Genomic DNA, 15,339 nt, shown 5'->3' with positions numbered 1-15,339 from the left:
AGCTTCTGGGAACTGCCAAAGCAACACAGCTTCTGAGAAAGGCCCTGTTTTGGGCCTTCTTCTTCGACCAGGAGGAGGTCCAAAAACAAGATATCTGCGCACCTTCCCTGTAAGAGAGCTTGCCAGCAGAGAGAGCTCTGAACACTGAAACTCAGAGGAGAGAATCTGTCTCCCAGGTCTGCTGATAGACGGTAACAGAATCACCAGAAGAACAATCTCTAAACAGAGTCAACTATAACTACTAACTCCAGAGATTACCAGATGGCAAAAGGTAAATGTAGGAATCCTACTAACAGGAACCAAGACCACTCACCATAATAAGAACCCAGCACTCCCACTTTGCCCAGTCCAGGGCACCCCAACACACCCGAAAACCTAGACCTAGATTTAAAAGCATATCTCATGATGATGGTAGAGGACATCAAGAAGGACTTTAATAAATCACTTAAAGAAATACAGGAGAACACTGCTAAAGAGTTACAAGTCCTTAAAGAAAAACAGGAAAACACAATCAAACAGGTAGAAGTCCTTACAGAAAAAGAGGAAAAAACATACAAACAGGTGATGGAAATGAACAAAACCATACTAGACCTAAAAAGGGAAGTAGACACAATAAAGAAAACTCAAAGTGAGGCAACACTGGAGATAGAAACCCTCGGAAAGAAATCTGGAACCATAGATTTGAGCATCAGCAACAGAATACAAGAGATGGAAGAGAGAATCTCAGGTGCAGAATATTCCATAGAGAACATTGGCACAACAATCAAAGAAAATGGAAAATGCAAAAAGATCCTAACTCAAAATATCCAGGAAATCCAGGACACAATGAGAAGACCAAACCTCCAGATAATAGGAGTGGATGAGAATGAAGATTTTCAACTCAAAGGACCAGCAAACATCTTCAACAAAATTATTGAAGAAAACTTCCCAAATATAAAGAAAGAGATACCTATGAACATACAAGAAGCCTACATAACTCCAAATAGACTGGACCAGAAAAGAAATTCCTCCCGACACATAATAATCAAAACAACAAATGCACTAAATAAAGATAGAATACTAAAAGCAGTAAGGGAAAAAGGTCAAGTAACATACAAAGGCAAACCTATCAGAATTACACCAGATTTCACCAGAGACTATGAAAGCTAGAAGAGCCTGGACAGATGTTATACAGACACTAAGAGAACACAAACTGCAGCCCAGGCTACTATACCCAGCCAAACTCTCAATTATCATAGAGGGAGAAACCAAAGTATTCCACGACAAAACCAAATTCACGCATTATCTCTCCACAAATCCAGCCCTTCAAAGGATAATAACAGAAAAAAAAAATACAAGAATGGGAACAATGCCCTAAAAAAAAAAAGAAGGTAATTCCTCAACAAACCTAAAAGAAGACAGCCACAAGAACAGAATGCCAACTTTAAAGACAAAAATAACAGGAAGCAACAATTACTTTTCCTTAATATCTTTTAACATCAATGGTCTCAACTCCCCAATAAAAAGACATAGACTAACAAACTGGCTACACAAACAAGACCCAACATTTTGCTGCTTACAGGAGACACATCTCAGAGAAAAAGATAGACACTACCTCAGAATAAAAGGCTGGAAAACAATTTTCCAAGCAAATGGTATGAATAAACAAGCCAGAGTAGCCATCCTAATATCTGATAAGATTGACTTCCAACCCAAAGTCATCAAAAAAGACAAGGAGGGGCACTTCATTCTCATCAAAGGTAAAATCCTCCAAGAGGAACTCTCAATTCTGAATATCTATGCTCCAAATACAAGGGCAGCCACATTCATTAAAGAAAATTTAGTAAAGCTCAAAGCACACATTGCACCTCACACAATAATAGTGGGAGACTTCAACACACTACTTTCACCAATGGACAGATCATGGAAACAGAAACTAAACAGGGTCAAGTTGACATTCTAAACAGTCCCATATCCCCTAAAGAAATAGAAGCAGTTATAAATAGTCTCCCAGCCAAAAAAACCCAGTACCAGACGGATTTAGTGCAGAGTTCTATCAGACCTTCAAAGAAGATCTAATTCCAGTTCTGCACAAACTTTTTCACAAGATAGAAGTAGAAGGTACTCTACCCAACTCATTTTATGAAGCCACTATTACTCTAATACCTAAACCACAGAAAGATCCAACAAAGATAGAGAACTTCAGACCAATTTCTCTTATGAATATTGATGGAAAAATCCTCAATAAAATTTTCGCTAACCGAATCCAAGAACACATTAAAGCAATCATCCATCCTGACCAAGTAGGTTTTATTCCAGGGATGCAGGGATGGTTTAATATATGAAAATCCATCAATGTAATCCATTATATAAACAAACTCAAAGACAAAAACCACATGATCATCTCGATAGATGCAGAAAAAGCATTTGACACCCATTCATGATAAAAGTTCTGGAAAGATCAGGAATTCAAGGCCCATACCTAAACATGATACAAACAATCTACTGCAAACCAGTAGCCAACATCAAAGTAAATGGAGAGAAGCTGGAAGCAATCCCACTAAAATCAGGGACTAGACAAGGCTTCCCACTTTCTCCCTACCTTTTCAACATAGTACTTGAAGTATTAGCCAGAGCAATTCGACAACAAAAGGAGATCAAGGGGATACAAATTGGAAAGGAGGAAGTCAAAAATATCACTTTTTGCAGATGATATGATAGTATATATAAGTGCCCCTAAAAATTCCACCAGAGAACTCCTAAACCTGATAAACAGCTTCGGTGAAGTAGCTGGATATAAAATTAACTCAAACAAGTCAATGGCCTTTCTCTACACAAAGAATAAACAGGCTGAGAAAGAAATTAGGGAAACAACACCCTTCTCAATAGTCACAAATAATATAAAATATTTTGGTGTGACTCTAACTAAGGATGTGAAAGATCTGTATGATAAAAACTTCAAGTCTCTGAAGAAAGAAATTAAAGAAAATCTCAGAAGATGGAAAGATCTCCCATGCTCATGGATTGGCAGGATGAACATTGTAAAAATGGCTATCTTGCCAAAAGCAATCTACAGATTCAATGCAATCCCCATCAAATTTCCAACTCGATTTTTCAATGAATTAGAAGGAGCAATTTGCAAATTCATCTGGAATAACAAAAAACCTAGGATAGCAAAAACTCTTCTTAAGGATAAAAGAACCTCTGGTGGAATCACCATGCCTAACCTGAAGCTTTACTACAGAGCAATTGTGGTAAAAACTGCATGGTACTGGTATAGTGACAGACAAGTAGACCAATGGAATAGAATTGAAGACTCAGAAATGAACCCACACACCTATGGTCACTTGATCTTCGACAAGGGAGCTAAAACCATCCAGTGGAAGAAAGACAGCATTTTCAACAATTGGTGCTGGCACAACTGTTTGTTATCATGTGGAAGAATGCGAATCGATCCATACTTATCTCCTTGTACTAAGGTCAAATCTAAATGGATCAAAGTACTTCACATAAAACCAGAGACACTTAAACTTATAGAGGAGAAAGTCGGGAAAAGCCTTGAAGATATGGGCACAGGGGAAAAATTCCTGAACAGAACAGCAATGGCTTGTGCTGTAAGATCGAGATTTGACAAATGGGAACTAATGAAATTCCAAAGATTCTGCAAGACAAAAGACACCGTCAATAAGACAAAAAGACCACCAACAGATTGGGAAAGGATCTTTACCTATCCTAAAACAGATAGGGGACTAATATCCAATATATATAAAGAACTCAAGAAGGTGGACTTTAGAAAATCAAATAACCCCATTAAAAAATGGGGCTCTGAAATGAACAAAGAATTCTCACCTGAGGAATACCGAATGGCAGAGAAGCACCTGAAAAAATGTTCAACATCCTTAATCATCAAGGAAATGCAAATCAAAACAACCCTGAGATTCAACCTCACACCAGTCAGAATGGCTAAGATCAAAATTTCAGGTGACAGCCGATGCTGGCGAGGATGTGGAGAAAGAGGAACACTCCTCCATTGTTGGTGGCTTGTACAACCACTCTGGAAATCTGTCTGGCGGTTCCTCAGAAAATTGGACATAGTACTACCGGAGGATCCAGCAATACCTCTCCTGGGCATATATCCAGAAAATGCCCCAACTGGTAAGAAGGACACATGCTCCACTATGTTCATAGCAGCCTTATTTATAATAGCCAGAAGCTGAAAAGAACCCAGATGCCCCTCAACAGAGGAATGGATACAGAAAATGTGGTACATCTACACAATGGAGTACTACTCAGCTATTAAAAAGAATGAATTTATGAAATTCCTAGCCAAATGGATGGACCTGGAGGGCATCATCCTGAGTGAGGTAACACATTCACAAAGGAACTCACACAATATGTACTCACTGATAAGTGGATATTAGCCCAAAACCTAGGATACCCAAGATATAAGACACAATTTTCTAAACACATGAAACTCAAGAAAAATGAAGACTGAAGTGTGGACACTATGCCCCTCCTTAGAAGTGGGAACAAAACACCCTTGGAAGGAGTTACAGAGACAAAGTTTGGAGCTGAGATGAAAGGATGGAACATGTAGAGACTGCCATATCCAGGGATCCACCCCATAATCAGCATCCAAACACTGACACCATTGCATACACTAGCAAGATTTTATCGAAAGGACCCAGATATAGCTGTCTCTTGTGAGACTATGCCGGGGCCTAGCAAACACAGAAGTGGATGCTCACAGTCAGCTAATGGATGGATCACAGGGCTCCCAATGGAGGAGCTAGAGAAAGTACCCAAGGAGCTAAAGGGATCTGCAACCCTATAGGTGGAACAACATTATGAACTAACCAGTACCCCGGAGCTCTTGACTCTAGCTACATATGTATCAAAAGATGGCCTAGTCGGCCATCACTGGAAAGAGAGACCCATTGGACACGCAAACTTTATATGCCCCAGTACAGGGGAACGCCAGGGCCAAAAAGGGGGAGTGGGTGGTTAGGGGAGTGGGGGTGGGTGGATATGGGAGACTTTTGGTATAGCTTTGGAAATGTAAATGAGCTAAATACCTAATAAAAAAATGGAAAAAAAAGAGCAAACTATTACAGCCACTATGAAAATCCACATCATGGTTCCTCAGACTATTGGAAATTGTTTTGTCTCAAGATCCAGATATACCTATCTTGAGCATACACCCAGAATACTCTCCATATTACCACAAGGACACTTCCTTAATCATCTTCATTGCAGCTATACTCATAGTGGCCAGAAATTGTAAACAACCTAGATGTCCCTCAACTGAATAGTAAATAAAGAAAAAGTGGTGAATATACACAATGGAACACTATTCTGTGAGGAAAAAAAAAGATACCATCCTTAAATTTGAAGACAAATGGATGGAACTAGAAAAAATTATACTGAATGAGGTAACCCAGACACAGGAAAACACACATGGAATGTACTCATTTATATTTGAACATTCGTTTTTCTTTAAAGGAAAATAATACTACAATCCTCAGATACAGCAAGCCTAAGCAAAACATGAAGAGCTCAAGGAGGGGGAACTTATTGATCTCCTTAGGAAGGGAAACAAATTTTTAGGTAGATTTGAGTCAGGTGCGGATGAAAACATGAGGAATGAGTGAGTGCATGAGAAAGATGGAGGAACAGAGTACTAGGAGAGAAACTGATAAAAATACAAGAAAAATGAACACCATTGAAATCATTTGACAGTAACAAAAAATGAAATGTCATTAAGGTACTTTGAAAACCAAAGGATACTTAATACTACTCTTACACTAATAAGCACTGATGGGAAAACAATTGAAGTAATATTTATCTAAATTTAATTTTTAATAAAGATTTGTATCTTAAGGTAGCAGGTTCCACGAATAAATAATAAAGCTTATATTGATAAAACCAAACCAACATAGCATATATTATTATATTCAACATGTACATTAAAACCATGAAAAGAACTTCAGTGGTAAATAAAATATAAAAGTTTATATAATAAAGGAGTGGGGGTAGGGGAAGAATTGGCACAGTTACACAAAAATGGGCAATTTAAACATCAGAGAGTAACTCTAAAGGGAGGGTGTTTGTCTTGGTGGGCAGGACATCTGGCTAAGCTCAAACCATATCAGCAGGTGGTCCACTACTCATCTTGAGCTTGTCTGGGGGATTATCCTTGCATGCCTTTCTTACCTCAAAGGCTAGTTGGTTCCTGGGATGACTTTACATCCTTTGTTCTTTGCTCTAAGCCCAAAAAGCCCTCCTAACTAGCAAGCTGCATGAGACATGGACCTTGAATAAACTTTCTGGGTAGGGCTTTAAAGTCTTGAATTTAGTTTTCTTTGTTTCAATAGGAACCAAATTTGAGATATTAACATAGTCTTTCCTTTTATGGTTACATTATAATTGGCTATAAAGGAGTCTCCATTGTTCTGCACAACCTTGATAAAACATTTTACCATGAACAAATGTAACAATTTTTTTTAAAATTACAATTATAAAAGAAGCAACAAATATATATATATATATATGTTTGTTTGGGGTGACCACAACATAAGGAACAGTATTAAAGGATTGCCAGCATTAGGAAGGTTGAGGACATCTGCTATAAATGGTACAAATAAGCTACCAGATGCAAGGTAATAACAAGTGAGTTTATAGTAATAGTCCTCTGAAAATACTACAGGCCTTGATACAATGGTCAAGATATGATTAGATATTTCCTAATAAACAGACTTGTTTTATCTAGTTGAAGTAAGACTACACACACTAACATTTTCTGTACCTTGCTTTTTGTCTTGTTGAGAGTGTCCTTTGCCTTACAGAAGTTTTGCAGTTCCATGAGGTCCCATTTATGGATTGTTGGTCTTAGAGTCTCAGCTATTGGTGTGTTATATTCAGGAAATGTCTCACTATGCCATTATATTCGAGTTTACTTTCCACTTTCTCTTCTATTAAATTCAGTGTATCTCGTTTCATGTTGAGGTCCTTGATCCACTTGAATGTTAGCTTTGTGCATGGTGATAAATATGAATCAGTTTGCATTCTTCTACAGGCAGACTGCCAGTTAGACAAGCACCATTTGTTGATGCCTTATTTTTTTCCACTGTATGGTTTTAGCTTTTTTGTCAAAGATCAAGTGTCCATAGGTGTATGTGTTTATTCCTGGGTTTTCGTTTTTTATCTCATTGATCAACCTGTCTGTCTCTGTACCAACTCCATGTGGGTTATTATTATTATTATTTTTTTATTATTAATTTTTCTTAAGTGATTCTTCTAGATATTCTTTTATTGTTCAGAATTGTTTTGGCTATCCTGGTTTTTTGTTTTCCCATATGAAGTTGAAAATTGTTCTTTCCAAGTCTGTGAGGAATTATATTGGAATAGTGATGGAAATTGTATTGAGTCTATACATTTTCAACCTAAAATTGTTCCTATGTAAAAGAAATGCGGGGGAAAATGAAGTAATAACTAAAGGAATGGCAGACCAGTGACCAGCCCAACTTGGGATCTATCTCATGGGCAGGTACCAAACCCTGACAGTATTACTGATGCTCTGTTGTACTTTCAGAGAGGAACCTAGCAGAGAGGAACCTGATCTCTGATATGCTATACCAACAACTGAATGAGACAGATGTAGATGCATATATCCAACTACTAGACTGAGGTCAGAGACATGTATGGAAGATTTAGGGGGAGGAATGAAAAAACTGAAGGGGTTGGCAACATGGAAGACCAACAGTGTCAACTAATGTGTACCACTGGGAGCTCCCAAAGACTAGGTCACCAATCAAAGAGGAAATAAGTCTGGTCTGAGGCCACCAATATATATGTAGCATTGGACTGCCTTGACTGGCCTTAGTGGGAGAGGTTCTGCCTAATCCTGTAAAGAGTTGCAGACCCAGGGAAGGGGGATGCCTATGGTGATACCCATCTCAGAGGCAAAGTGAGAGGGAATAAGGTGAAGAACTGTGCAAGGGGGTGCAGGAGCAGGACAGTATTTGAGATGTAAATAAAACAATGATAATGGTAATAATATGCTCTTTAAATAAAGATGAAAAATAACATTTTTCTGACTTCACTGGATCTCAGAACAAAGGAAAAAAAGGACCAATGAAAAAAGAATATGAAAATATTATGGAAACATAGAAAGACAGACTATGTGTGAAAGAGAACTTGGTTGGCACAGCTGGAGACATTGAAGTCTCAGTATATTTCTACTGTGTCTTACATGATCATTTCTGGGGGAATCTAATCTTCACCTTTATCCAACAGAGTCCTTTGAAAATATAAAAATTATGCCTTTTTTAATAATAATAATCACATAACATATATGCACAGTGTGTGTATAAATAGAACCAATTGATATGAAATAATGATTATTAATTTTTAGGCAGATAAGGTAATAAAAGACCAAACAGTTAAAATAGTGTGTTCCTGGAGACATTAAAGCCTGAGTATCATTGGTCTTAGGAGGATTGCATTATAATACATTGTGACTGGTGCAAAAGCTAGAAGGGGAATTGGGGTTGGTATAAAATAAAAATAGAAGATAAAAAGATAGTAGGGGATAAAGACTGAGTATCCAAATACCACTCATGCATTTTGCTTACTGAGAGATTAGACCATGATTGATAGAGATTACAAATGGATTGTCAATCTTTTCCAATTGTTAAAAAGCACCACAGAAAGACATAGGAATCAGTGGACTACTCATTGATAACTTGTGAGTTTGGAGATTTGATGGAATTCACTTTGGGAGTTGAATGTGTAGTGTGCACATGCTAAGTGTATAGTTCCATGAGAGAGATAAACAAATAATGCAAGAATAAAGCCAAAGCTCCTGAACAACAAACTATATTAACTATTCTGCTTCTAAGTAACTAACAAAATACACAGGCTGGATCTAGGCCTCTCAGCTTAAAGGTAATAGATGTACAGCTTGGTCGTCACGCGGGTCCTGAAGAACTAGAATGGGGGTTATCTCAAAAGAAACAACAATTTGAAAATTCATTGGGAATAACAAAAAACCTAGGATAGTGAAAACTATTCTCAACAATAAAAGAACTTCTGGTGGAACCACATTCCCTGACCTCAAGTTGTATTACAGAGCAATTGTAATTAAAAAAAAAAAAACTGCATGGTATTGGTACAGAGACAGGCATGTAGACCAGTGGAATGGGATTGAAGAACTAGAAATGAGTCAACACACATATGTTCACGTGTTCTTTGACGAGGGAGCTAAAAATAATCCAGTAGAAAAAAGACAGAATTTTCAACAGATGGTGCTGTTTCAAGTAGAAGTTAGCTTGTAGAAAAATGCAAATTGATCCATTCTTGCCTCCTCGTACAAAGCTCAATTCCAAATGGATCAAGAACCTCCTCATAAAACCAGATACATTGAAACTAATAGAAAAGTAAGTGGGGAAGAGACTTGGGCACATGGGCACAGGGGAAAATTTCCTGAACAACAAGAGTTAACAAATGGGACCTCATAAAATTGCAAAGCTTCTGTAAGGCAAAGGACACTGTCAATAAGAAAAAATGGAAACCAACAGAATGGGAAAAAAAATTTTAACAATCCTACATCAAATAGAAACCTAAAATCCAGTATATACAAAGAACTCAAAAAGTTAGATGCCAGAGAAAAAATGACCCTATTAAAAATGGGGTACAGAGCTAAACAAAGAATTCTCAACTAGGGAATATCTAGTGGCTGAGAAGCACCTAAAGAAATGTTCAACATCCTTAGTCATCAAGGAAATGGAAATCAAAACAACCCTGATATTCCACCTCACACCATTCAGAATGGCTAAGATCAAAAACTCAGATGACAGCAGATGCTGGCAAGGATGTGGAGAAAGAGGAATACTCTTCCATTGCTGGTGGGGCTGCAAGCTGGTACAACCATTCTGGGAATCATTTTGGTGGTTCCTCAGAAAATTGGACACAGTACTACCTAAGGACCCAGCTATACCACTCCTAGGCATGAACCCAGAAGATGTTCCAATTTGTAATAAGGTCACATGCTCCACTATGTTCATAGCTGTCTTATTTATAATAGCCAGAAACTGGAAAGAACCCAGATGTCCTTCAACAGAGGAGTGGATAAAGAAAATGTGGTATATTTATACAATAGAATACTACTCAACTATTAAAAATTAATTTATTAAATTCTTAGGCAAATGGATGTCTCTGGAGGATAACATCTTGAGGGAGGTAACCCAATCACAAAACACATGATATGCACTCATTGATGAGTAGACATTAGCCCAGAAGTTCTGAATGCTCATGAAAAAATTCACAGACCACATAGGTGTAGATGAGAATGAAGAATTTCAACATAAAGGTACAGGAAATATCATCAAAAAATATATAAGAAAACTTCCCATACCTTAAGAAAGAGATGGCCATGACCATACAAGAAGCATACACAACTCCAAATAGACTAGACCAGAAAAGAAATTCCTCCTGACACATAATAATCAGAACAACAAATGCACTAAATAAAGAAAGAATATCAAAAGCAGTAAGGGGAAAAGCTCGAGTAACATATACAGGCAGAACTATTAGAATTACTCCAGACTTCTCACCAGAGACTGTGAGAGCCAGAAGATCATGGACAGATGTTATACAGACATAAGAGACAACAAATTTTAGCCTAGGCTACTGTACCCAGCAAAACAATCAATTACCATAGATGGATTAACCCAAGTATTCCATGACAAAAACAATTTCACACAATATCTTTCCACAAATCTAGTCCTTCAAAGGATATTAATGGGAAAACACCAACACAAAGATGGAAACTACATCCTAGAAAAAGCAAGAAAGTAATCCTTCAACAAACCTAAAAGAAGACAGCAGCAAGAACAAAATCGCAACTTTAACAACAATAATAACAGGAAGCAACAATTACTTTTCTTTAATTTCTCTTAGCATCAATAGACTCTCTTCCCCAATAAAAGACATAGACTAATAGACTGGCTACAAAAACAGGACCCAACATTTTGCTGCTTGCAGTAAACCCACCTCAGGGAAAAAGACAGACAGTAATTCAGAGTAAAAGGCTGGAAAATAATTTTCTAAGCAAATGGTCCCAAGAAACAAGATGGAGTAGCCATTCTAATATGGAATAATATTGACTTCCAACCCAAAGTTATCAAAAAAGACAAGGTGGTGGGAATCATACTCATAAAAGATAAAATCTACCAAGATGAAATCTCAATTTTAAACTTCTATGCTCCAAATGCAAAGGCATCCACATTCATAAAAGATATTTTAGTAAAGCTCAAAACACACATTGCACTGCACACTATAATAGTGGAAGACTTCAACAACCCTCTCTCATTAATGGGCAGATTTTGGAAACAAAACCTAAACAGACACACAATAAAAGTAACAGAAATTATGAAACAAATGGATTTAGTTGATGTCTATAGAATATTGTATCCTAAACCAAAAGGATATCCCTTCTTCTCAGCACCTCATGATGCCTTCTCCAAAATTGACCATATAATCAATAACAAAACATGCATCAATAGATATAAAAATATTGAAATAATCTCATGCATCCTATCAGATCACCACAGACTAAGGCTGATCTTCAATAAAAATATAAATAATAGAAAACTCACATACACGTGGAAGGTGAACAACAATCTACTCTATGATAACTCTGTCAAGTAAGAAATAAAGAAAGAAATTAAAGACATTTTAGAGTTTAATGAAAATGAACCTACAACATACCCAAACTTATGGGAAACAATGAAAGCAGTCTTAAGAGGAGAACTCATAGCTTTGAATGCCTCTAAAAAGAAACTGGATAGTGGATACAGGAGCAGCTTGACAGAACAACTAAAAGTTCTAGAACCAAAGGAAGCAAATTCTCCCAAGAGGAATAGAAGGCAGGAAACAATCAAACTCAGGACTGAAATCAACCAAGAAGAACAAAAAGAACTATAAAAAGAATCAACCAAACCAGGAGCTGGTTGTTTGAGAAAATCAACATGATAGACAAACCCTTTGCTAGACTAACTACAGGGCACAGGGACAGTATCCAAATTATCAAAACCAGAAATGAAAAGGGAGACATATCAAAAGAAATTTAGGAAATCCAAAAAAATCATCAGATTCTACTACAAAAGCCTATACTCAACAAAACTGGAAAATCTGGATGACTTGTACAATTATCTAGACAGATATCAGGTACCAAATTAAAACCAGGATCAAATAAACCATGGAAATACTCCCATAACCCCTAAAGAGATAGAAGCAGTCATCAATAGTCTCCCAAACAACAACAACAAAAAAAGCCCAGGATCTGATGAGTTTAGTATAAAATTCTATGAGATCTTCAAGAAGACCTAATACCAATACTATTCAAAATATTATGCAAAATCAAAAGAGAAGGAACACTATTCAATTTGTTCTATGAAGCCGGAATTACAATTATACTCTAACCATACAAAGACCCAATGAAGAAAGAAAACTTCAGACCAATTTCCCTTATGAATATCAATGTAAAAATACTCAATAAAATTCTTGCAAACTGAATCCAAGAATACATCATGATCAAGTAGTAGTCTTCATCCCTGCGATGAGAGGATAGTTAAGTATACAGAAATCCACCAACTTAATCTACTAGAGAAAAAAACTCAAAGACAAAAACCACATGATCATCTCATTAGATGCTGAGAAAGCATTTGACAAAATACTACACCATTTATAGTAAAAGTTGAGGAAAGATCTGGAATTCAAGGCCCATACTTAACATAATAAAAGCAAGAGACAGCAAACCAGTAGCCAACATCAAACTAAATGGTGAGAAACTTGAAGCAATCCTACTAAAATCAGGGACTAAACAAGGTTGCCCACTTTCTCCCTACTTATTTAATATAGTACTTGAAGTCCTAGCGAGAACAAATCAACAACAAAAGGAGAACAAATAAATACAAATTGGGAAGATGGCAAAATATCAATATTTCCAGAAGATATGATAGCATGTATCAGTGACCCCAAAAATTACACCAGATAAATCCTAAACCTGATACACAACTTCAGTGCAGTAGCTAAATATACAATTAACTGAAACATGTCAGTGGCCTTTCCCTACACAAAGAATAAAGAGGATGAGAAAGAAATTAGGGATACAACACACTTCACAACAGTCAAAAAATATAAAATACGTTGATGTGACTGTAACTAAGGAAGTGAAAAGTCTGTATGACAAGAACTTCAAGTCTCTGAAGAAAGAAATTGAAGAACTCAGAAGATAAAATGATCTCCTATACTCATGGATTGGCAGGGTTAATATAGTAAAAATGTCTATTTGCCGAACAAAATCTACATATTCAATGTAATACCCATCAAAATTCTAACTCAATTCTTGACTGAGTTAGAAAAGGCAATTTGCAAATTCATCTGGAATGACATAAACAAAAACAAAAAACAGAAAAAAAAAACAAAAACAAAAAACTAGGATAGCAAAAACTATTTTCAATAATAAAAGAACCTCTAGGGGAATCACCATGGCTGACCTCAAGCTGTACCACAGAACAATTGTGATAAAAACAGCATGGTACTGGTACAGCAACAGACAGGTAGATCAATGGAATAGAATAGAAGACACAGAAATGAATCCACCCTGAGATTCTACCTCCCACCAGTCAGAATGGCTAAGATCAAAAATTCAGGTAACAGCAGATGCTGGCAAGGATGTGGAGAAAGAGGAACACTCCTCCATTGTTGGGTTTGCAAGCTTGTACAACTCTGGAAATCAGTCTGGCGGTTCCTCAGAAAATTCGACATAGTACTACTAGACGATCATGCAATTTCTCTCCTGGGCATATATCCAGAAGATGTTCCAACCAATAAGAAGGACACATGCTCCACTATGTTCACAGAAGCCTTATTTATAATAGCCAGAAGCTGGAAAGAACCCAGATGACCCTCAACAGAGGAATGGATACAGAAAATGTGGCACATTTACAAAATGGAGTACTAATCAGCTATTAAAAAGAATGAATTTATGAAATTCCTAGGCAAATGGATAGACCTGGAGGCCATCACCATGAGTGAGGTAACCCAATCACAAAAGAACTCACACAATATGTACTCACTGATAAGTGGATATTAGCCCAGAAACTTAGAATACCCAAAATATAAGATACAATTTGCGAAACACATGAAACTCAAGAAAAACGAAGACCAAAGTGTGGACACTTTGCCCCTTCTTAGAATTGGGAACAAAACACCCATGGAAGGAGTTACAGACACAAAGGTTGGAGCTGAGGTGAAAGGATGGACCATCTAGAGACTGACATACCCGGGGATCCATCCCATAATCAGCCTCCAAACACTGACACCATTGCCTATACCAGCAAGATTTTGCTGAAAGGACCCTGATATAGCTGTCTCTTGTGAGACTATCCCGGGGCCTAGCAAACACATAAGTGGATGCTCACAGTCAACTATTGGATGGATCACAGGGCCCCCAATGGAGGAGCTAGAGAAAGTACCCGAGGAGCTGGGGGTATCTGCAACCCTATAAGTGGAACAACGATATGAACTAACCAGTAACCCCCGGAGTTCATGTCTGTAGCTACATATGTATCAGAAGATGGCCTATTCGGCCATCAGTGGAAAGAGAGCCCATTGGTCGTGCAAACTTTACATGCCCCAGTACAGGGTAACATCAGGGCTGAGAAGTGGGAGTGGGGGAGGGGAGGGGGGGAGTGGGTCGGGGACCGTGTGGGGGGCTGTTGGAATAGCATTGGGAATGTAAATGAAATAAATACCTAATAAAACTTAAAAAAAAAGAAATGAACCCACACAACTATGGTCACTTGATCTTTGACAAGAGAGCTAAAACCATCCAGTGGAAAAAAGACAGCATTTTCAACAAATGGTGCTACCACAACAGGTGGTTATCATGTAGAAGAATGAGAACTGATCCATTCTTATCTCCTTGTACGAAGTTTAAGTCAAGTGGATTAAAGACCTCCACATAAAATCAGAGACACTGAATTTTATAGAGGAGAAAGTGGGGAAAAGCCTCGAAGATATGGGCATAGTGGAAAAAATTCCTGAACAGAACAGCAATGGCTTGTGCTGTAAGATCAAGTATCAACAAATGGCACCAGATAAAATTGCAAAGATTCTGTAAGGTAAAAGACACTGTCAATAGGACAAAAAGGCCACCAACAGATTGGGAAAGGATTTTTACCAATCCTAAATCTGATAGGGGATTAATATACAATATATACAAAGATCTCAAGAAGCTGGACTCCAGAAATTCAAATAACCCAAAAAAATGGGGTACAGAGCTAAAAAAGAATT

The sequence above is a fragment of the Mus musculus genome, chromosome X, assembly GCF_000001635.26.
Source record: "Mus musculus strain C57BL/6J chromosome X, GRCm38.p6 C57BL/6J".
NCBI lineage: Eukaryota > Metazoa > Chordata > Mammalia > Rodentia > Muridae > Mus > Mus musculus.
This window is presented reverse-complemented; position numbering follows the sequence as displayed.